The sequence below is a fragment of the Balaenoptera acutorostrata genome, chromosome 17 (genome assembly GCF_949987535.1).
Source record: "Balaenoptera acutorostrata chromosome 17, mBalAcu1.1, whole genome shotgun sequence".
Taxonomy (NCBI): Eukaryota; Metazoa; Chordata; class Mammalia; order Artiodactyla; family Balaenopteridae; genus Balaenoptera; species Balaenoptera acutorostrata.
Window position 1 is genome coordinate 12,598,562 of NC_080080.1, and position 21,824 is coordinate 12,620,385.

At 52.1% G+C, this 21,824-nt stretch overlaps 1 protein-coding gene across 4 annotated transcripts in view; it reads right to left on the minus strand.

The window, feature by feature from the left end:
- The window catches only part of LOC103017685 (uncharacterized), a 383,445-nt gene that overhangs the window by 294,966 nt on the left and 66,655 nt on the right, over positions 1-21,824 (minus strand). For 3 of the 4 annotated variants that reach the window (XR_009005786.1, XR_009005787.1, XR_009005789.1), the window contains one exon: positions 17,809-18,153. The gene's annotated coding sequence lies outside the window, so the exon portion shown is untranslated. Of the gene's footprint in view, positions 1-17,808; positions 18,154-20,525; positions 20,777-21,824 lie in introns of those variants that run through there. The other variant, XR_009005788.1, reaches the window with a different exon arrangement.

The following is a 21,824-nucleotide window of genomic DNA, read 5'->3' on the forward strand; positions in this document are numbered from 1 at the left end:
AGCATGGACCTGCCCTGCACGGATGACCCAGGAAGGACGTGAGGTAGGTGTTCTCATTCTCTCCCATTGCACATTTAGGGAAACTGAGGGTTTAAGAGAATCAACCAGGATCACACAGTAGAACCATGACTCAAACCCTCGTCTTCCGTCTTCTTTCAGCTACAAATCTTTGCCTCCCTGTAAGGGATGTGAGGAGTCCACATTAGAAAATGATCCCTGTAGGCAGGTGGCCAGAGCAGGCTGGACCTCAAGGGACCTGGCTACGTGGGAAGCAAAGGGCAGACATCTCACAAATGGACGTAGAACTGAGCTCCTCGGGGTCAGTGCGGCCCACCCCACGGGGCTTAGAATCTAACACAAACAACACGACACAAAAGCCTCTGTGTTGCCGAGAAGGAGCATAGAAAAGTGATCAAAGGCAGGTCAGAGTCAGACAAAGCCTGGGTCCACTTGTGTCTGGGCCACTATAAACTGAGTGCCCTAGCTGAACCTCTACTTTCTCATCTGTGAAATGGTTATAACAGGGCCCGTCCCTTCTCTATATAATTCAGTGGGATCAGGTGTCAGACACAGTATTTGGCATGAATCGAGGGCCCATCATTTCCTCTTTTTACCTAAGGGGACCTGCAATGCCACCATGTTTGTTTGTTTGTTTTAACTGAGGTGAAACTCACATAAAATAAAATGAATCATTTTAAAATATACAATTCAGCGGTGTTTAGTACATTTACAATGTCGTGCAATCATCACCTCTAGTTCCGAAACATTTTCATCACCCCAAAATAAAACCTCAAAAAAAAACAAAAAAAAATAAAAAATAAATAAATAAATAAAAAATAAAAATTAAAAAAATAAATAAATAAAACCTCATACCCACTAAGTTACTCCCCATCACCTCCCACTCCAAGCAACCACCATCCACATTCTGTCTTTATGGATTTATTCTGGATATTTTCATATAAGTGGAATCGGAGAATACGTGACCCTTTGTGTCTGGCTTCTCTTACCTAGCATAATGTTTCCCAGGTTCATCCGTGTTGTAGCATGTGTTAGTACCTCACTCCTTCTTATGGCTCAATAATATTTAATTGTGTGTATGTACGTGTGTGTATAGATAGATAGGTAATGGAACATATATTCCACTATACTCCATTACATATATATATATATATATATATATATATATATATATATATATATTCCACTGTGTGTGTGCATGTATATATAGATATATACATACACACACACCACATTTTGTTTATCCATTCATTTCATCCACTGGTGGACATTTGGGTTGTTTCCACCTTCTGTTGTAAACAGCGCTGCTATAAACATTCAGGTACAGTTTTTGCGTGGGCATGTTTTCAACTCTCCTGAGTAAAACCTAAGAGTGGAATTGCTGGGCCATACGGTAATTCTCTATTTCACTTAACTGTCTTCCACAATGGCTGCGCACTTTTACATTCCCACCAGCAACTCACAAGGATTCCAATTTCTCCGCATCCTCGCCGACGCTTGTTTGTTGCTGTTGCCGTTGTTTATTAAAGCCATCCTAGTAGGTATTAAGAAGGGATACCTCGTGGTTTTGATTTGCATTTCCATCTTTTCATGTGCTTGCTGCCCATCTGCATATCTTCTCTGGAGAAATGTCTATTCAAGTCCTTTGCTCATTTTTAAATTGGGCTGTTAGGCTTTGTGGCTGAGTCCTCTGTTATCTTTGAGCAAAGATGCGGCTAACTCCTATGCACCCCCAGGACTAGGGATCTGGTGGTGACAGGCCTCACAGACAGGCAGAGGGCAGGGGGGGGCGCAGACGCTGGAGGCTCGGGAGAAGGTCCAGGGAGAGCAGAGACGTGGGTAAAACGGCCTGGGAAGCGGGACCCGCGAGGAAGGTTAGAGCAGGACAAGAGAGGGAAGACTGTGGGCGACTTAACCCCCTTATTGGGGCTCACTCTGCCTGGAGTGGCTGAGGAGGTGATTTCAAGGAATCGGTGGCCAGCTGGTTCCCATTTCCAAGGCAGAGAGAAGGAAATGTGCACCGCGGGGAGAGAGTTAGGCCGAGCAGAAGGAAATGCTTCCCGGCTGGAGAGCTTTTTGAGGCCCTGAACCTGGCAGAATCTGCCAGCACCTGGCACAGAGCACAGACAGGGGGGACCCACCCAAGCAGCAGTGCCCTGAAGGGGTCTCTCAGGCCGCCATGCCCCGTGGAAACACCTGCAACAAAGAGGCGGCAGTGGCCACAGTCACACGTGGCCCGGGATTCGTCCTGACACCCTGTGGCTTGCCGGCACCAAGGGCACACACGGGGCCTAGCTCAGTGGACCACGTTTTCTGATCATCCTACATGCAGAGGAGGTCCTGGCTTGAACGGAGGTGCTGGGAAGCAGAAGCAACGAGGACACTGGGCTTGACCCTGAGGGACTGACAGGGAGGATGCTGGGGAAACCACCCACTCCGAACCAGCAGGGCGCAGGCACCTGCACGGAAAGGCCGGCTGGACCAGGTGACGTGAGCGGAGCCTCCAAGTTAGGAAGAAAGGAGAGGGTATAAGAGTGACCCTGCATTTGGAGTCAGTGCGCCTCGGTTCAATCCTAATGCCGCCATTTACAACTTGTTGAATTCTGGCAAATTCCTTAACTGCTCGGAGCCGTCTTTCCTCATCTCTCACAATGGGGATAATGCGACTTCTCCAGTGACATGGGGCAGAGTCAGCTCCAGAAGGCTGGATGTCCCTCTCTGAGTGCAGTGCTATAACCCAGCAGAGTGTCACCTGCGTGACTCTGCAGCCTCTCCCTTGGTTCAAATCCCCACTCGGCCACCTACTGGCTGGGGGATCTCTGGCAGATTACTTAACTCCCCTGAGCCTCAGTGTCTTCATCTGTAAAACGGGAGTGGTGATAATAGTATCGATCTCATAGAGTAGTTGTGTGGGTTTCGTGAACTGACATGTGTAAAGACGCCCGGGAACTGCTCTAAACTTTAGCTATTAGGATTATATAACCTTCAGTGAAACAGACAATCCTTCTTCCTAAACTGTCTAGGTGTTTAGTATAGATTTCTGCACAGCGAGCTGAGTCCCAGCTCCAAATGCTCAAACTGCGGGGTCACAGAATTGAAAAACAGGCAGCATCTGAGGAAACGGACTCTCCCTTCAAGGCAGTGAAGAGACGGCCAAAGGCCCAAGGCTCACCCAACCGGGGGCACTCAAATCCAAGTCGCCTCCAAAGGCCGGCTGCACCCCTGCCCCCTCCCCATCCGCAACGTCCCGCCCCGAGCCGCGCCCATTCTTTATCCATCCTGAAACCAGCACCACCCAGGGACCTGCGGTGAGGTTCAGTTAAAACAGTTTATGGGAAGGAAAGCCGCACTTTCTGTCTTCGCCGAAAGATAAGAGGAATCTGAGACCCGGATGCAGCCAGGAGGTCCCGTGCAGCCCTGACCCCGGGTCACAACAGACACACTCGATTTCCCAGAGCAGGACAACCGCGCTAAGCACGCCCACAGATACACGGCTGGCGCTGGGCTCCAGCTCTACGGCTGTGCCTCTGGGCAAGCTCCTTAACCTCCCTGGGCCTCAGTCTCCTGTCTGTAAGACAGTGAATACGCAGGGGTCCGTAGTCATGACAAGAGGGAGCCCCAAGCAGCGCCCGGCTCGCAGGAGCTTGTTCCTTGTGACTGTCGTCTCCCTGGGGGCTCCAGCTCCGTGCTTGACAGCGGCTGCAGTGGTCACGGTCTACAGCCCTGCAGAGCCTTTGCCAGGCCAGCAGGTTAAGCCTGGCAGCCGGGAGCACCAGCCACTCTGTTGTGCGGGTCCGGGGCGCACCCGGCAGGAGGCAGCATTCCTGGAGGGGGGGGGGGTGTCCCCAACACAGATGCACCTGGATCCACTCAGCTGACACATTGCCCGAAAAAGCAATGTCCAGATCAAAGGACCCTGGCGGTCAACCAGAGGGAGGAGTTCCTGAGAGGAGCTGGGCAGACGTGGAGCCCAGATGGGGAGGTCAAGCAGTTCCGGGAATCCTGTCGGGCCCCCTCCTCATCCCATACAGTGCAAAGCCGGCAGAGGAGCAGGTGGGTGTCCGCAGGTCCTGCCCCAGACCCTCCCAGTGCAGGCACTGGGACTGACAAGCTGCGGGAGCCTGAGTAAAGCCCACATCCCCATCCCTTCCAGAATCCTCAACTGTGCTGTCTTTGTCAGACCTTCTGCAAGCAAGCCTCCCCCACCAATATGTTAGCACAGGAATGCCTTACAATGATCTCTAATGCCCTCCACCGCCCCCCCGCCCCACACACACACACACACACTGTCTCTCTCCCTCCTCCTGGCAAGCTAGTACAGTGATTAACAGCACAGGCTCTAGAACCAGACTGTTGGGGCTGGAATACCAATGCAGCCACTTTTTAGCTGTGTGACCTCAGACACTGCACTCAGCCTCTCTGATCCTCCGTTTTTCTCATCTGTAAAATGGGGCTAATTATACTGCTGCAACCCTAGGATGATTGCGGGAATTAAATCTTATAACAGATGAGGTCTGATGTGCATTGCCCAGGACTTAATAAGCACTAGATGAATGTCAGCTCTGATTATTTGCTACTAATCTAATTACTATCATCAGGGAGCCATTTAACTTCACTGATCTGACTGGTATGGGCTTCATGGGGTATCAGTCCAACAGAGATTTACCAGCGACAGAGAACAGTTAAGAAAATAGGGAGGGGGCTTCCCTGGTGGCGCAGTGGTTAAGAATCCACCTGCCAATGCAGGGGACACGGGTTCGAGCCCTGATCCGGGAAGATCCCACATGCCGCGGAGCAACTAAGTCCGTGCGCCACAATACTGAGCCCACGTGCCACAACTACTGAAGCCTGCGCACCTAGAGCCCATGCTTCGCAACAAGAGAAGCCACCGCAATGAGAAGCCCGCGCACCGCAACGAAGAGTAGCCCCCGCGCGCCGCAACTAGAGAAAGCCTGCGCGCAGCAACGAAGACCCAATGCAGCCAATAAATAAATAAATAAATAAATAAATAAAATTTAAAAAAAAAAAAAGAAAAGAAAATAGGGAGGGATTAAACTTCTTTGTCGGCTTCCTTCAAGCATGACCATTTCAGGTCAGGATTTCACACCTGCCCCACAAAACGGAGGTCCCTACCCCCAGTCTGCAGATCAGGACACCAAAGCTCAGAGAGGCCCAGGCAACAGAGCAGGTTCCAGAGCTAGGAGATGTGTTAAGGAACAAAAACCAGCTTCAGAAGCGTCACCCCGTTGTGCATGTTTTCATCACTCCACACCTCTCAGCCCCCCCATCACCCCATCGCCCTCCCCAAACGGCCAGGGGACACCCACACCCCGCTAACAGCTCCCCCAGCCCTAATGTAGCAGAGCTGGCCTCGAGGCAGGGGCGAGGATGGACGTGGTGCGCGGGAGCCTCGGGGCTGGCCCCATAAGCACAGCCTCTGCGCCCCCCGCCTCGCCCCCAATTAGAAAAACCGCCTGCCGCTCTCGAGCTGCAGGCACACGGTGAGTCCCGGCCTCAGGGACAATCCCAGAACAACAATCCTAGAAGCAAAAGAGCTCGGAGGGCCCTGTTTCTGTCTGGTTCCAAAATCCTTTGGCCAAACAGTTTCCCCGCAACCTCCACTCCGGATGGCTGGTCACTGCCTCCCAGAGGGTAATGCCTGTGTCTCTGCAGGGGCTGCCCGTTGCCTGGCTCTCCACCATGCAGGCCTCCCCATTCCTGGACCCCCATACCTGCCCCCCACACACCAGGCCCCCTCAGGACAGCACGGACCCCCAGCAGAGCGCCCAGTGGTTCTGAAAGGTCCATCTCGCCCACTGAGCTCATAAGTGAAAAGCAGTGTCCATGGGTCACTCCCCAGACAGCTCCCTCCCCGTATTAAACATGCATGCGCCAGCTCAGGAAACCATCCCCTGAGTGTGGGCAGGTAGTACTGCTCCCATTTTGCAGCTGGGGAAACTGAGGCTCAGGGAACTGCCCAGTCTAGGGTCACCTGCTCGTGAGTAACAAGGCCACGGTGCAAACTCAGGCTTCCTCACTCTGAGACACATCATTTTATTAAACCCTTTTTATACTGTTTTCCTGCTGTCTCATCTGATTTAGGGAAGGGGAGGCATGTCTTTCTAGGACCAACCCTGAGAACACGGCAGACATCCACTTACAACCACTGATTGGTACACAAGGGGAAAAGCAGCCTGCAGGATCCCATCCCCTTTAAATCTGAAAAGTCCCAACCAGGTCTCTGGAGAGCTCTGCATTCATACGCAAACACGAACTGGCCCCAAGTTAAGGGCTTTGAGTACAAGGTGAGCCAAAATCTGGTCCTCCCACCAGAAACGCTCCCGGGCTCCTGGCAGAGACAGACCCATGCGGCAGAAGCACATCAGAGAAAAGAGCACACAGGACAGAGCAGCTGGCTGTGCCAGGGAAGCCAGGAGGCCTTGCAGGCCCCCCAGCTGGGCTCAAAGCCAAGACCAGCAGGGCCCAGCAGAGGTGGAACGCCGCCCAGCAGATCTGCCATCTCCTCTCACCACCGGTGACGGTGGCGCACTTCACCCCCTTGTGACAGTGGCCCTTGGACAGTGGCGGCTCTCCCATCTAAAAAGTCCACCTGGACGTTTTTAACCAGAAGTCCCACCTCAGATTCAGAACTTCCTGGAACCCTACAGGACTGACAAAGCACAAGTCACAAGGACCAACTCTCCAAACTGCGGACCGCCTTGAAAACACGAAGCCCAGGTCGCCCGAAACCAGCTGTGTGTGGAAGACGGAAGTTTGGCTGGGTTTCGTGGAGTCGTAGCCCACGTCGCCTCAGCGTATTACCCAGAAGAAAAAGAAAGGAAAGAGGCAAATGCCAAAAAGATGAGGCAGCTGCAAAATGAAGATAGAGAAGAGCCTGAAGGATGCAGGGCCACAGGATAAGTGAAATGGCATTTCCTCCTTAGTCACTGGCAGGCACGGGCCCAACTCCAGGCCAGCAAGGCCACTGGAGCCACGTGAATCGGCCCCTTGTTCCTGGGAGAGAAACTGAATCCGGAAGAAGCTGGGGTGGAACGTGCCCATTCCTGCCCCATCTTCCTCTTCCTCAGCTCCCACCCCTCCCCCACACACACCCCCATATTCCCCATAAACCCCTGCCTCGGAAAACCCAAAATCCATGATCCCTCGGCTGATAACTTAGAAAACAAAATCCTTTAAAAGGCAAGAACTCCCGGAAAAAATCCAAAGATTTCACATTATCTTCCTGCAGCCCAGGCTTCCTGACCCAAATCTGGTCATTTGAGTCATCTCCTAATAATCCAGGAGTCGTCCACTATATGACCTGAATTGTCTGTTGTAGGGGTTTTTTTTTTGTTCCCACAGTCCTGCCCGTCCCACCCCGTCTCCCCTGTGGCCACGGGAACAACATGCCCCCAGCAAGCCAGCAGAGCCGGGGTACAACTTCCTGTCCTCCCCAAGTGCCGGCCAGCAGGTCGTGACTTCCGGAGACACCGCGGGAGAACCAGGGACTGTAAATAGAGCAGGCTAGCGTCACTCCCATCAGGCACAGAGAGCCAGGACCCCCGCAGGGTCCCCTCTGTCCATCTGGGACCAGAGTCCTGGCTTTTCCCGCGATGCGTTTTGACATTTCTGGGGCAGGGAGCAGGCAGCCTGGGGAACGTGGTCAGGTCCCAGGGAAGGTCAGAATCCCAGCTTCAGCCTTACTCGCTGGGTGTGTGAACCCCTGTGAGCCTCCGTGTTCACAGCTGTGACGTTAGACTCAGATAGCATTTACACCTGTCGGGGTGGCTGGGAGAATTAGTTCAACCTTAGCACATGGCAGGAACTCAACAAAGGGCAACAGATACCCAAGCACTGTATCATCAATGCCTACACATCGACACCTGCTATGCCCACTATGCCAGACCTGACCACTTGACAGAACGTGTGAGAACAAGACTCAAACATTATACTATAGAAGCATCAGGAAAGCACTGGCTTCTCCAGGCAGCAAGAAAAGAGTCCTCCCCTTCGTGCCCCGCATCCTGACACCTGGGAGCACAGGACGCCAGATGTGCCCGTAGGTCTTTTCTCACCCACTCACCACACCACAGTCTGCTTAGCCTGAGCCTGAATTTCCCCCTCATTTCCCCTTTCACCATTATTTGTGTTGCTATCGAAGCATTTATCATCCTCAGGAAGATGCAAAACGCCAATGCTATCTGAATTCAAACGCAATGTCAACTTGGAAACCTCAAAGCCACGTGGAGGTGGTGCTACCTAGGGAGCAGATGAAGCCTCAGGACAGCAGTGCGGCAACCTGTGGCAAGGCTGAAAGTGTGCCTACGCCGTGCCCTGCGTCCCTGGGGACACCTGCGCGTGCACCTGGAGATGTGTGCGGGGAAGCTCACCCCAGCGTCGCCTATGGCCGCAAAAACCTGGAAACAACCCAAAGTCTACCACGAGGGGCACGAAGGATCAGCCACAGCAGCGGCGTCACCCAAACATAATAAGGGGTGAAAAGAGCAAACTGCAGCCATCACACCCCTACCTTATGCCACTTCCGTAAGAATTTTAAATATTCAAAGGGTGCCTCGAATGCCCTCCAAATAGACCAAGTTCAGAAGAGTGGTACTTCTATGAAGAGAAGGAAATGGAACGAGAGAAGAGGCCCTACAAACGTCCATTTTATCTCTAGTTTGTTTTTAATATCTACAAAAGCAGTGATCCAAAGCAAACACGCAACATCATGTAACACTTGTTAATCCTGGGGGTGGGAATAGGGCCATTGTTAAGTGGCCTTTTGTGGCTTCTTGGTTTGTGTTTCAGATCTGGATGATTCACGTCATGCAAAGAAACCCCCAAACGCAGCAGAGTCACCGAGAAGGACGGAGTGGAGCAGAGAGCTGGGGGCACCCATAGCAACCCCAGAGCACCGCTACTTTAAAGGGAGGCGGGGCTGCCTGCATCCTGAACACGCCTCTGTGGTCTAGTGCCACTTGGCCTTAACCCTATGGCATGTGCTCGACCCAGTCACCTCTGCCACCTTCACACTCCCTCCCCGAGGAATCAGGCTCAGCCACCAACGCTGGGCTCTGAAGCTCAACCAGACACGGCCACGCTGTCCAGCTCTCAGGCACCTTCCCAGCGGTGACTCATTCGGTCCTCTCAACAAGCGCACGAGGGGCACAAGGCAAGGACCGCCCCTTCATTGAAAGATGAGCAGCTGAGGCCTCAGAGAAGTCCCAAGACCAGCATGAGCTGACTCAACAACCGGAAAACAGGACAGTCTCAGAAGCAATCCGCCTCGCAAATCTGACCTAAGTCCAGGGTTTACTCTGCGTCAGGTTCCGAGAAGGGGGACTAACCACCGGCTGGGTTTTACAACTGAGGTCATCTAAATTTCACAATAACCAGCTTCACAGAGGAGGCGATGAAGGCCCAGAGAGGCCAAGCATCCTACCCAAGATTACACAGCCAGGAAACACCAGATTTTCTAACACATCCCCATCACCTCCCTGGAGCATTTCTCCATCAGGAAAATTCGCTTTCTGATGAGTATCCTCATATTCCCCGAACATGCAACAAGGAGTTTCCAGGGCCCCTGCGTGAGCAGAAAGCTGGGAGCTTGTCCTGGCTAATGTTTATTTGTTTATGTCATCGCCTCCTGCTAAACCCAGTCCTGAACCTCTGAGTGACTCAGAGACCTCACCGGGAGCAGCTGCTCTTTGGTTGGAGCCAGATAAGCCTCCACGGGGGAGGAGGGGAGGCTCAGGGCCGTTCCTGGTAATTAGGTGGAGCCGACCCCCTCTCCCCAGAAATCCCCACCCCCATGCGGAGTCATAGAGGGTAGCAGATAGGTAGACGGGAGGGAAAGACCCCACTGCCAGCAACTGCCCTGCAAAACCAGCTATGAGCACGGCTGACATTTTAACAAGACCAAGAAAGGGGGACCAAGCTTCCCCACCACCATGGGTGCCAGCAAGGTGACAGGTGAGAAGAGAGAGCAACCAGGGCAGATGGGAACACAAGCGCACAGCCAAGGCCCCAAAGCTCCTCAAAGGCCCACCATAGCCACCCAAGTCCCAGAGTTGCAGACACAGACAGAGCTGGACTCCAGCCTCCAGCGTCCTAAGCCACGGCATGTCACTGCCTAGCTCTGGCCTCCAAAGCCTTTTCCCTGAAGGTTCTATAAAGCAGAAGTAGAGAGCATCTCCTGAAACTGCAGCCACCCACAAAAGCGTGTTCTCTTTATCCTACACTAGTCCTAACTGAATAGAATGTATGGGTTCTAATGTCAGAATAATGAAGAAAATGTTCCCCATTTTTTTTAAGGCAACTGAGTCTCCTTTCAAACTTCTCACACAGCCCCTCACTCCGCCCCTCCTTTGGAGAAACTGAGAATCATTCCCCAGCTTTCTCAAATATGCTCCCCTTCTCCCCCGATGGCCTGCCTTGCCTCTCACATTAGCCAGGTTAAACAGGCGCCATAGGGAAAAGGCTCAAACTCACCCACGCTGACCCAGGCTTCCAGCGGCCAAGGCCATGGCCCTGCCCCACTGCGTGAGAGATTTTTTGTGTAGTAGCTATAAACCTTCCACTGCCTCCAAACCCACTCAGGGATAACAGGGTGTTGGGGAAAGGGTGAGAGGTCAAACAGAGACCCTCCTGGAATCTGCCCCCTTCATTAACTTCGGAATTCCGCAGGCCAGTGTTTTCTCAAGACTTTTTACACTAAACACTCACCCAGGAGGAGGGGACAGCCATTCTCACACTTCAGGCTCCAGCTGAAAAAGCTAGGACCTGGCTTCCTGGGATGAGGGAGGGCCAGCAGCCCCTGGGCCCCACGGGGAGGAGCTAACATTGAAGGAGCAAATACTCAGGTAAGAACTAAAGATTCAGCGGTGGTATGGTCCTGACTTTGCGGATGATGAAAGTGAGGCTCAGAGAGGTTTAGGAACTACAGCAAGGTCACACAGCTATGAAACAGCAAAGTTTCACAACCTGGCTGTGTTTTGCTCCAAAGACCACAGTCTTCCAACAACTGCAGCTCTCAGCCAAAGGAGGGCAAAGATCTCCCAGCCGGTCCCAGGCACCCTGTGAGGTAGGATCCGGGCGCCCAGGCCTGCCACTCAAATTAGCACTGAGGCCTGTGTGTAATTCCGGGGCTGGAAAGAGCATCCAACACTGAAAACACTCCTCTGAAATGACACCCTAAAGAGTCACCAAGATGACCCCTTGCTAACGCTGCAGCCCCTGCCAAAATGCACGTGTCTTTAGGTTTTACTATGGGTCAGAGCATCAGAGGATGGCACATAGTAAGCCTTCAACAAACGTCTGCTACGCAAATGGTAAGAGAACCGACAGTGTGAAGGTCTTTTGTATTTTCCGTAAAACCCCAATGAAAGCACCATCCATATGCTGCTTAACAAGCCTCATATAAAGACTACATCTTGTAACAAGTTTTTTTTAGTGTTTATATCCAGGAGGAGTCTCTCACTTTCAAAGACAAACAGGTTTCCTTCATTTAGACCAAGGGGCAAACTATAGCCTGTAGGCCCTTTGCCAGTTCTTTTTTTTTTAATTAATTTATTTATTTTTGGTTGCGTTGGGTCTTCATCGCTGCATGCGGGCTTTCTCTAGTTGCAGCGAGCAGGGGCTACTCTTCGTTGCGGTGCGCGGGCTTCTCACTGCTGTGGCTTCTCTTGTTGCGGAGCACGGGCTCTAGGCGTGTGGGCTTCAGTAGTTGTGGCTTGCGGGCTCTAGAGCGCAGGCTCAGTAGTTGTGGCACGCAGGCTCAGTAGTTGTGGCTCGCGGGCTCTAGAGTGCAGGCTCAGTAGTTGTGGCTCACGGGCTTAGATGCTCCACAGCATGTGGGATCTTCCCGGACCAGGGCTCAAACCCGTGTCCCCTGCATTGGCAGGCGGATTCTTGACCACTGCACCGCCAGGGAAGTCCCTATTGCCAGTTCTTATAAATAAAGTTTTATGGGAACACAGCCATGTCCATTCATCTACATACTGTCTATGGCTGCTTTCCAGACACAAAGGCAGATACTGACTAGTAGTGACAGAACTGTACAGCCCACAAAGCCAAAAATATTTACTACTCAGCCCTTGAGAGAAAAGGTTTGCCAAGCCTTGATTTAGACACAAATATAACCTACTCAGTGTGTCGTGCTAACCAAGAACTCAGAACTAAACTTAATGTTCAATATTAGTAACTCACGCATCCTCAATGGTCTTTATTTCCATAGGTCTGTATGTTTGGCTCCTCTAATTCCATTTTAACACTTGGTTTAAAAATAGCGAATAATCACTGAGTGCTGATTATATGTCAGGCACTGAAGTAAGCCCTTCAATATGATCTCTTATTTAATTCTCACAATAAGCCCATAGGGTAGGTAATATTTATCCCCTATTTACTGAGGAGAAATGAATGAATAAAAAAATGAATGAATGAGTCATGGATTGATTACATAGTGGTAGTATTTACTACTTCATAATCCAATCCCAGAGAGTAATACAGGAGTTGATTGGAAAACTTTGGTGCTCAGTAAGTAGAATAGAGCTGGCAGAGCTGAGATCAGTAGGCTTTGTCAATTCGAGCAGAATTATAGGATTATAAAGCACTATCATTCCGAGATTCTTTTTGTTTTCAATCTAGCTTCAGACTGAGCTGTGCAATCGTTTCATCATGAATCTTCTGGATTTAGGGAGGATCACAGTGGACTAAACAGCACAGTGACATAGAGCTACTCAGGTCAGTCTGAGGAACACTCTGTCTCCAGTGATGTGGCCGGGGCCACACAGCCAAAGTGCCACCAATCGAAGCAAGGACATGTGCTCCAAATTTAGCCCTCTGCAGGAGAGCTGTGTCCACATGTTGCTACCTTAACATTTTTGCAAAATTGACCTTTTTTTAACTTACATAACTACATCCTAAGCAGTAATAGCTGCAAAATCACAGGTCTCCTATGCCAATCACGGTCTTTTTCTAATTCAAGTTAAAATAAATATAAAACAATTTTTTTAAGTTTGCCCCTCTATAACCTAGAGGCATCTTGTACACCTCACTGCACTCTTGAGAACCACAGGCCAAGCAGGAGCAGGGAGGCTGAAAGCTGACAGATCGGAGGGCATGCCAGCTTCTCCGCACTCTCCTGAGATAATCTTGGTAGTTTTCCGGATCTCTCTGAACCTCAGTTTCTTCATGTGTAAAAGTGGGGTTCCACCCACTTCCCCAGGTTGGAAGATTAATCAAGCTTTGATAAACACCATCCATTAAGCAACCCCATGGCTGTTCAGTGACAAGCCTGGTCTCCAGACTCAGCCTGTGTGGACCCCAGGAGCCCAGGCCTCCCCATGGGAGAACAGGCCCAGGCCGCTAAGCCATCTCCAGGAATGCTGGCTGGGTGTCCGTGGAGGTGGGGGGCAGCCCTGCATCCCCCAGACCCTCCCCCGTCAACTAGAATGTGTGCTATCAATCACCACAGGGGCCTATCAGTTAATTAAATTTTTTTAAAAAAAGGTCAGGCATGCTCTAGCAGCAGCCTGGGGTAACAGGGCTCAGAGAAAAATGGGTTCTTCCAAGCAGCTAAAAACAGACTTGTGAGATGATACTAGGCCAAGCAGAAATGTGAACTGGTCACACAATTGCAAAGGAAAAAACTGGAGGAGCCGATGTGGACCCAGAAAATAGCAGCATAGCAGCAGCGCCAGGCCCACCAGGACCGGCAGCACCTGGCTGCATCCTGGCCAGAAGCATCCTGGCTTACACCTGTCAGCACCTGGCCAGAAGCATCCTGGCTTACACCTGCCTTCCCAGAGTAAGTGCTGCTGCCTTCACTCCCAGGCTAGAAGAGAAATGAGACAGTTTCCCTAGCAATGAGGGTACCAAGGCCCAGAGAAGGGAGGTGATCTGCCTGAGGTCACACAGTCACTGGGGGCTAAGAAGGGAGGAGAAGTTGTGTCTCTCAGTTCCAAGCCGTGTGAACCGGCGGCTTTGGAATCCGTGAGAACTGTGCTCCAATCCTGCCTGTGTTCCGTGGGGGAGACCTGCTTTGCCTGTCTGGGCTCCCAGTTACTTCAACACTAAAAGAGACTGTTCTAGGGCCCACCCCATAGGTCTGGTCTGGGGCTGGAATGGAATAAGGTCTGCCACGTGCCCTGCACAGAACGTGGCTTAACAAATGGCGATTATTCCTACATCTGTGCCCGCAGGGTGCACCCTCGCAGACACGGGGCAGCTGCTTGGAGCAGCCAGAGGGGGGGAAAGCGGGCACCTTACTTCTCGCCGTGACCATTCTGTGCCTTCTGGTGCCCAAGCCCACCCACCCCCTCCCGGGAGGAGCGTGAGATAACCCAGACCACCACAATGGGGTTATTCTAGGGAGTAACTGATAAAAGGAGAAAAAGCAGGGCTGCGGGCCATGTGATAAGTGAGGGCGCAACTCTGCAGCAGGAGGGCGCGGGGAGATGGCAGAAGACATGCGAGGGGCCTGGGAGGGCAGAAGCGGAAGGGGCAGTGCCGTGCCTCGGTGTCCCCACTCACTTGCCTAGCTGAGCCCCTCATGTCCCCAGGAAGAGCTCTGATGGCCATTGCAAGCCCAGCCCAACCTCCCAACCCTCCAAGGACCCCCAGACCCTCAAGAGCCCGCCCCGGAGGACTCCTCTCCCTGTCCTGCTTGGCCGTGGACAGCAGCGAGCATAGCAACTGTCACCAATTCCTCCCAGCAGACCGTGGACCCCGGGGGCTGCTGTACTGTGACCCCAACCACACCTGGTCCCGCGGCCCGGCATGGGGCCTGCTTCCGCCATACAGGGAGCACAGAGCTCTTCCTGAAAGCCCGTCTCTCCCAGGTGACAAAGAGGAACCCCGTCCTAAGGACCCCAGGAGCATCCCACAGCAGGCAGTGCTCCACACACACACACACAAAACACACACACACACACACACCCCACACACACAAAACACACACGCACCACACACACACGTACCACACACACACACCACACACACCACACACAACACACCTCACACACAAAACACACACGCACCACACACACACACGCACCACATGCACGCACCACACACACACACCACACACAACACACACAACACACACACCTCACACACAGCACACACACAGCACACACAACACACACACACAACACACACACCACTCACACAACACACACCACACACACTTCACACACCACACACACACACACCTCACACACCACAAACACAGCACACACACAGCACACAACACACACACCACTCACACAACACATACACAAACACACACACACCTCACACACCACACACACACCTCACACAACACACACACCTCACACAACACACACACAGCACACAACACACACACCACTCACACAACACATACACAAACACACACACACCTCACACACCACACACACACCTCACACAACACACACACCTCACACAACACACACACAGCACACACACACAACACACACACAACACAAACACACATACCACAAACACACTACACACACACAGCACACACACACCACTCACACAACACACACCACACACACTTCACACACCACACACACACACACCTCACACACCACAAACACAGCACACACACAGCACACAACACACACACCACTCACACAACACATACACAAACACACACACACCTCACACACCACACACACACCTCACACAACACACACACCTCACACAACACACACACAGCACACACACACAACACACACACAACACAAACACACATACCACAAACACACTACACACACACAGCACACACACACCACACACACCACAAACACCACACCACACACACACCACAAACACACACACAACACACAAAACACACACAACACACACGCACCACACACACACACGTACCACACACCACACACCACACACACACACCACACGCACCACAGACACATACACACCACACGCACCACACACACACACCCACCACACACACCACACACACACACCAGACACACACACACACCTCACACACCACAAACACCACACACAGCACACACACCACACACACACAACACACACACACACCTCACACACACACCACACAACACACACAACACACCCTTCTCAGCCTCCTGCTCTGCCTTCTCTGGAATAAATAACCTTGGGCAAGTTACATGGCCGCTCAAAGTTCTCAACTGTAAAATGGGCACACCACTGCCTGCCAGGGGAACTGTTGGGCTGATCAAGTTACAGAGATGCTCAAAAAGCATGTCTGCCTATAGTCTGTCCTTTTCACAGCAGCTGAAAGAAAAGCACTGAATCACCACCTGATCTGATCAACTACGATGCAGTAAATAAGAGGCCTGCTGTGTGTTTAGGCTGTGAACAAGGCACACATGTCTCCTGACCTCAGATTACCTTCTAGGGTGGGAGAAAGACAGGAAATCAAATACCTTGCATAAGTGGTTATAATATTACAACGCATGGAGGAGCTGTGGACCAGGACAGCCAGGAATAACCAGAGGGACATTACTTCCACGAGGAGGTCAGGGAAAGCCGTGCTCAGAAATGCCGTCGGGCCTGAGTGGAACCGGAAAGAACGCAACCAAAATCGAACCCCAGGCACCGCCCCTCGTGCCGTCCTGGCAGCCAAGTGCCAGGTGGCCCCAGGTGACCTGAGCACACGGGGCACTGGCTGTTGGAGCTGCCACTCTCCTGTGGGCAGCCCAACGCTGGGGCAACATCCCTCAGAGCCACCAACCTCACAGCTGCCTGGTCAGGACAGCCTGTCAACTGCAGAACTGCCGGGGTCCTCCGTCGCCGGGCCCAAGTCCGGCTGCCCCCTCCCTCACGCGGACAGGAGGCTCCTTTCCCTCGCCTGCTGCCCGCCGGCCACTCGGCCTTCTGCGGGCTCTGGGGACTGGGACCTTTGATCAACTGTCCACGCCAACCAGCAGTTCCCAGTTCAAAGGCCAGCACGGCCCACCTGGCTCTGCTCAGAAAGACTTCCAAGGCCCAAGCAACACCCCTCCTTCCTGGAAGCCTTCCCCCAAGCAGCCATGAGTGACCTTCCCTACCACGTGCTGAGCATCTGCTGTGTGCCAGGCACGACGCTGGGTGTCGGCACGTGCACGACTATTTTGGGACCAACACCAACCCTATGAAGGACGACGATAAGTCATCCCCACTGAGTAGAGAAGGGCAAGGAATCCAGCAGTCACTTGTCCCGAGTCACTCCACAGATACGGGTTACAGATTCCAACCCAGGCCCTTCTGGCTCCGCAGGCACCCAGCAGACGCTCAGTTCTCGGTTTCCAGCTGTAAGGACAGAGCCAGAAAATCCTCTCCCCATGCCTACCCTCCCTGTTTACTCTACAGTGTCTTAACTCGCTAACGATCGTGTCCTCATTCACCCTTTCTGCAGCAGGAGACATGCCAGGCACTATACAGTGTCTTGGAGACACAGAGCCACGCGGAAGAGGCCCCGGCCTTCAAGGCACGTATGATCTAGTAGATGAGGACAGACACACGAACGAGGAAAATCAGTAGAGGGTGACAGGCACGATGACAACATCAGTGACAGCTCCTTGGAGGCACCTTTCCATTTCCATCTGTCCCCCACACACACCCAGCACGATGCCAGACACACAGAGCGAGCTCGTTAAATGCCAGCCCCTTCTGAGAGCCGGCCACGTGGTGGTGACCTCTCTCCCGCCAGCCAGGGAAGCAGCACCTGAAGCCCAGGTGGGTGCTGGACAGAACACGCGGGAGATACGTGAACAAGGAGGAGATGGGCCTTACGTTTCACAGGGAGCCCCCAAGGGAGCTGGCAGAGCCCCAGCCGAACACTCCTTGTCAGCAGCAAGGGCAGGAAGCTTCAGTCCTCCGTCCACCAGGGGCGTCCAGGCTGCAGGAATCCGCGAGGCACTCAGCCAGGGCCTTCGTAAAACCACCTTTAGCATCCAGAAATGGGGCGGGTGTGTGTCACTGGAGAGAGCGCTTCCACCAGCGTTACTCCTCAGGCGCCGAGAATCACTGTACATCCACACGGCTCAGAAAATCCTTCAAGGAAGCTCCACGCGGCTGACAGGCGCAGCCATCACGAGGGACCATCTTTTTAATTCCTTTCTGGTCAAAAGATCAAGCCTGGGGATGGGAAGGAGAAAAATCGATCTTGTTACAATCACGGACCCAGAGCAGCAGTTATTCTTCCTTCCTTATGTTTGACTTAATACGCTGAGAGGGGAATCACTAAAGATAAGGCCCTGCAGCTCTGACACTAAAATAGAGGTGAGGCCAGAGACGGGGCACGGGGTGGGGGAGGGAGTGTCCTACAGGCACCAAAGCCCTCTCACCAAGGGAACTTTCTACTGCTTAGGGTTCCCCCTTAGGAACTATCCAAGTAGGGCAAAGGGGCTGAGGTACGCCCGTTATAAAGAGGAGGACAGAAAGTTCCAGAAAGGTTAGGTGGCTGGCTTAGGGAGTTACCAGCACAGCCAGGCCTGGCACATTGCCCTGGGCTCCCCTGCAGGGCCCAGAGGTCCCAGCTGAGGGGGTTTGGGGTCAGCTGGTAGGAAGTAGTTCTCTGTTTTGTTTCTTTTTAAAGATAACCGCAAAGCCTTGGCATCCTTCCAGGCCTTGTCCTGTGCTATGAACTGAACGTCTTCGGGGCAGGGCCTTGGGCCTGTTCCTTTTTTATTCATTCCTTCAGCAACTGCTGAGCACCTACTAGGTACTCAGTACTGTTCTAGCTATATGGGGAGACCTTGGTCTCCTAACCCAGCGTACTTAACTTACTCTAAAGATAACTGAAGAACAGACGGATCCACAATGCTTAGGGCTTGGGGCTCAACAGCCACCTACCCACCAATGATAACAATACCTGCCCTTATGGAGCACCAGTTACCGTGCTAAAAGCTCTGGCCCCCATCTGCTGCAACCCCCAACCACTCTGAGACTCCTGCCCTTATTTTCCAGATGAGGAAAGACAGCCATAGACAACTAGGAAGAGTGCAGCCCGAATCTGAGCCCAATCTGTCTCCTAAGTCTGTGCCCTGATCCGGGATGCCTACCCGAAGGGCCGTGGCTAAAACTTAGTTCCAAGCATTCCCCCTGCATAGAATCCCCATTTAATCCTCACCACAACCCTATGTGTTATAGATCATTCTCATCTGACTTCAGAGATGAGAAAGCTGAGGCCCAGACAGCTTAAGCCACTTGCCCAAGGTCACACAGCTAGAAAAACCACAGAACGGGGATTTGAAATCAGGCAACCTGGCTCCAAAGCCCATGAGCCTGACCATTATGCCAACTGTCATCAATAGCAACCATTGCTGCAATTACACCTTTTCCAGTACTTAGTGGTATAAGACAACACAATTCATGAGCTTATAGTTCTGGAGGCCAGAAGTCCAACACAGGTCCCACTAAGCTAAAATCAAGGTGTTGGCAGGCTGTGTTCCTTTCTGAAGGTTCTAAGAAGAATCCGCTTCCTTGTCTTTTCCAGCTTCTAGAGGCTGCCCACATTCCTCGGCTAGTGGCCCCTCCCTCCATCTTCCTCCATCACAGCATCTCTCGGACCCTGTTTCCATCATCTCATCTCCTCTGACTCTTCTGCCTCCTTCTTCCACTTCTCAGGTCCCATGAGATTACACTGGACCCACCCAGATGATCCAAGATAATCTATCTCAAGGTCCTGAACCTTAATCTTACCTGCAAAGTCCCTTGTGACAAGTAAGGTAACATATTCACAGGTTCTGGGGACTAGGACATGGGCATCTTTGGGGGTCATTATTCCATCTATCGTTGCAACCATGCCAAAGGGCATCCATCCTCTGTGTTACTCATTCTTCAGCGACCAGAGGTCAAAGAGTGAGCTCCCCTTGTTCCATTTAAACCGACCTGACACAGCTTTTAGACCCAAGAGAAAGATGGGTTCAAAAGGAAGCTTAAATGTCTAAATATCAGGCCCCAAGACAAAAGTACAGGAGAGTGGTTTAAACATTAGAGTTGGAAGTCAAGCTACCAAATCTACTAGCTATGTTACTCTGGGGAAATATTTTTCACCCTTGGTTTCCTCATCTGTAAAATGGGAGTAAATCACATCTACCCACTTCTTGGAAGTGCTGTGAGGCTGACATGAAATAATCAACATAAAGCGCTCAGCATGTTGCTGGGCACACACCAAGAGCTCAGGGTCAGCCCTTATTTCACACATCAAATGGAGGCGGCCTCCCACCCATCAAGGGCGGTCTGTCCCAGGACCCCTCACACCCGCCCCTCCTTCCTCCTCGGCTCCGGCCCAGGAGCAGCACCGCACCAGAAAGTTAGGACCGGAGTCGGGTCAGCTGAGGGGGGCTGCTTACGGCAGGAGGGGAGCAGGGGTTTATGGTACCAGCCCCGGTTAATGGCAGGGGAGAGAAGGGGGCACACAGTCTGTTAAATGTTTACTGAGGCCCACAGGCAAGCACGAAGCCCCGTTTGTTTTTCTGGGGCTGGGCACGTTCAAGCTCTGTCACCTGGGGAAGAGTTATTCCATGGTCTGTTGGGCATTACTGCAGCAAAGCGGTGGTCCCTGACCAGGGGGCAGGGGCAGAGCTGATGCTCTCGCAAGAAGGCGGCTCTGCCACGGACTCCGCCTGCAAGAGCGCAGGAGGCAGGGCGCTGCACACCACGGCTTCTAGGACCATCAAACGGCAACACTTCTCCCTCAGGGAGCAGTTCTGTTTCCTCTGCTAGGTGACTCCTTTTGGGTCATTTGCTCTTCCTGTAATGGATTAGCCAGGCAATACCCAGGATTGGCTTGGCTGGGGAAGTGGAATTTTCATACAAGCTGCTGCACAGACATTCTGAAGAAAGAAAGACAAACAACCACTTTGGGAAGCTGTTTTGCATTATCCACCAGAGCTGAATATATGCTTTACATATTCCACGCTTAGGTATAAACTCACAGAAATGTGTACCGATGTTCGCCAAAAGATATGTTGTCGGATGTTCATGGCAGCACTACTCGTGACAGCCACACACTGGAAACTACTCAAACGCCCCCCAGCAGGAGAATGGATATTACACACACACACACACACACACACACACACACAGGAATATTACAGAGCAACGAGAATGATCTACAACTGCACGTAGCATGTGAATACATCTCACAAATGTAATTTTGAGTGAAAGAAGCCAGACCCAAGGGAATGCATTGTGATGTCATTTATATTAAAGACATAAATATGTCAACCTAATCTATGCTGTTAGAAGTCAGGACAAGGTTACCTGAGTGAGGGGGGAAGGGACAGTCAGTGACGGGAAGGGGTCAGGAGGCGGCTTCTCACACGCTGGCAGTGTTCTATCCATCCCGGTGGCGGTTACACTGGATGTCTTATCAAGCTGTTTTATATGTTTCTGATATGTGTGCTTTTTTATGCATGTAACCTCAATAAAAAGTTAAGTAACATTTTTTTTTCATGTCTCCTGTGCAAGTACGTTTGCTGGAATACTGAAGACATGGCAACACCCGCTCAGGCCTGGGAATGGCCCCTTCTAGGTTTCTCTGCCTTGTATTTTCATGCCCTGCTGCCTTACAGCTGACCCTGCCCCGGGGAGGGTGCTTAGGGAAACACTTCACAAATAAGCTCGCTCTGGCCTAGTGACACGGAATTTGACATGGAATTGCCCCACAAGAAAATACAGCCCCTGGCCCGATTCTCTTGGTTGAGTCTTCCCCCTCTTAGCCTCTGCCTCTGTCAGGCCCAAATAGGTCATTTCATTCTTGACCCTCCCTACCAGGTATTTCCAACAGCTGACCACTGCCC